Genomic DNA, 2,500 nt, shown 5'->3' on the forward strand with positions numbered 1-2,500 from the left:
GTTGTTGTGGCCGAAGTGCAGGACCCGGCACTTGGCCTTGTTGAATCTCATCCAGTTGGCCTCGGCCCATCGATCCAGCCTGTCCAGGTCCCTCTGCAACAGCCTGTCCAGGTCCCTGTTGTGACAGGACAAGGGGGAATGGCTTTAAACTAAAGGGGGGTAGATTTAGACTAGATACAAGAAAGAAATTTTTGACACTGAGGGTGGTGAAGCACTGGCACAGGTTGCCCAGAGAGGTGGTGGATGCCCCATCCCTGGAAACATTCCAGGTCAGGTTGGAGGGGGCTCTGAGCAACCTGATCTAGTTGAAGATGTCCCTGCCCACGGCAGGGGGGTTGGACTAGATGACCTTTAGAGGTCCCTTCCAACCCAAACTATTTTATGATTCTATGAAATACAGAAATGAGTGCCAGAATCATGTGTCCCCCAGGTTCTCATCAAGGCTCTCAGAATATCCTCAGTTACCATTTTTTTTCTGTAAGCAAAGTTTGAATGAATATCTCTTTTATTATCCACACAGACTAAATACTGATTAGTGTTTAAATAAATAAATAAATGCTATGTTGTGTTAAGTGTTGAACAAATAAAACTTTACGTTTTAAATTTCAGAACAGATACTTCAAAAAGATTTGTTCATGATGTTTTCCTCATTTATAGGAGCTATTAGGTTGGAATTTTATACTGTGCATGAAGTAAAGATGGTACATCTGTGGGATATTAGCTTATGCCAATCAGAGGGGTGCATTTTGGTTGCTTTTGGGATTATGCATCACATTAGTTACCTTTAAATTTCTCAAATATGAGCAGACAGTTCATGTTTAAATAATGTAGCATGTTATTCCATAATACTGATATCTACTCAAATTGGTGTTCTTTAACGGTGACTAGGTGTGCTAGTTTGCCATGAATACATCTAGTAAGACTTTCATGGTGATAGCCAAATTCGAAATGTTACAAATAAATCAGTTTCCTGCAATTGAATAATTGAGGAATCAACAGTAGTATTTCACAAAACAACTAAAGCCATTTGTTTAAAGGGTGGGTTTTTTTAAGAAGAGGCTTTCAGTATGGATTTCAAGTTCTTTTCTAAATTTATATAGTTCTGATAGTCTATGTGCCTGGTGTGTAATGTATGTCTGGGTCTTGCAAAGGACAGAGTACAACTGCTTCTCTGTGCTGCTTGTTATTACTATACAAAATGCATATGTCTGTGATTATTTATGGAGTTACAATGTCCTAGAAGATGAAATTTTCAAAAGTACATACTCTCTATTCTTAAGAATTGTTTTTGAGTGGTACCAATTAAAGGATTTCTTTTAAATCGAAATGTAGGTTTTATAGGTGAAATGCGGCATATATTAGATAGTGCTAGTGTTGGTATAGCATAAGCCTTTGTTATGTGTTTCATGGAATATCCTTAGCTTCGTCCAAGTTTGCAGCATCTGCAACAAGAAAACAGAAAAGTTCCCTTCACCAAGTCTCTATTCTCAATAGGACAAATGCAGCAGTGTCTCACATTTGTGGAAGTGCAGCTGAAGTTTGGAGAGAAACTTGTCGAACGTGATTCCAAATGAAGAGTTAAAACTTTTAACTACTGTTTTATAATCAGTTCAGTAATTGGTGTAGTCTTCTCCTTTACTGTCATCTGCTAGGAAGCATGTGTAACAGTCCAATTTTTTTATGCATCCCTCTTTAGAAAAGGTGTCTGAAATGCCCTGATAGGTGCTGTTCTAAGGGACAAAAACAGCTACTTAATGCCGTGAAGACACCTTTAATGCATGTTTTCTATAATTGATATTTCCAACATAATACTTAGAAGGCTAGCAATGTTGCTTGTTTTAATAACCCTCCATGGCAATGAGCTGCACAGGCCTACTGAATTCATACTTTTTACTGATAGTTTGTTAATTCATCATCTTTTCTTCTTGCTTTGTAGTGGCGTAATAGATGGATACGTTAATTACACCCTGACTTCAGGATTCATTTTGCAAGCTACTTCTATGCTAAAGTTAGAAGTTCTTTTAGCATAAAAAGAACAAAATAAGTTTAGTTCTTCTAACCTTCTACTGTACCTTTCTATTTCGCTCCTTCTGCCTGCTCCCCTTTTTTGGCTTTCAGTTGTTACGGAAGCTGTATGTAGCCTTCCAGAGGGGTATGCACTACCTTGATGCTGTTGTGCAGCCTTTAGCCTAAACAAGCTACACCTTGCCTCGGTAAAGGACTTCAGCATGAATTAACTGTCACTGAAATACCTGCACATGCCAACCTATTTCAAAAGTTCTTCCCTAAATTGCGTTCAGTGAAAGCAAATAAGTGGATTTTTGTTCTAAAGGTGCTTTTTCCAGGCACGTGGGCTGCTTATCTGCTGTATTATAAACAAACCTCCTTTCCCTAGGTCTTTGTCTCAAACATAACTTTGCTGTATTCAGAAGAGAAGCAGCAGTGTCCCATGCCATTGGTGCTTCTGCTTTACACATTACCTACCACTCATTCTTACTGT

At 38.6% G+C, this 2,500-nt stretch overlaps 1 protein-coding gene across 1 annotated transcript in view; it reads left to right on the top strand.

The window, feature by feature from the left end:
- The window catches only part of FAM193A (family with sequence similarity 193, member A), a 50,126-nt gene that overhangs the window by 46,457 nt on the left and 1,169 nt on the right, over nucleotides 1–2,500 (top strand). The gene's annotated exons all lie outside the window — the stretch shown is intronic.

The sequence above is a fragment of the Pygoscelis adeliae genome, unplaced genomic scaffold, assembly GCF_000699105.1.
Source record: "Pygoscelis adeliae isolate BGI_AS28 unplaced genomic scaffold, ASM69910v1 Scaffold66, whole genome shotgun sequence".
In the NCBI taxonomy this organism is placed as follows: domain Eukaryota; kingdom Metazoa; phylum Chordata; class Aves; order Sphenisciformes; family Spheniscidae; genus Pygoscelis; species Pygoscelis adeliae.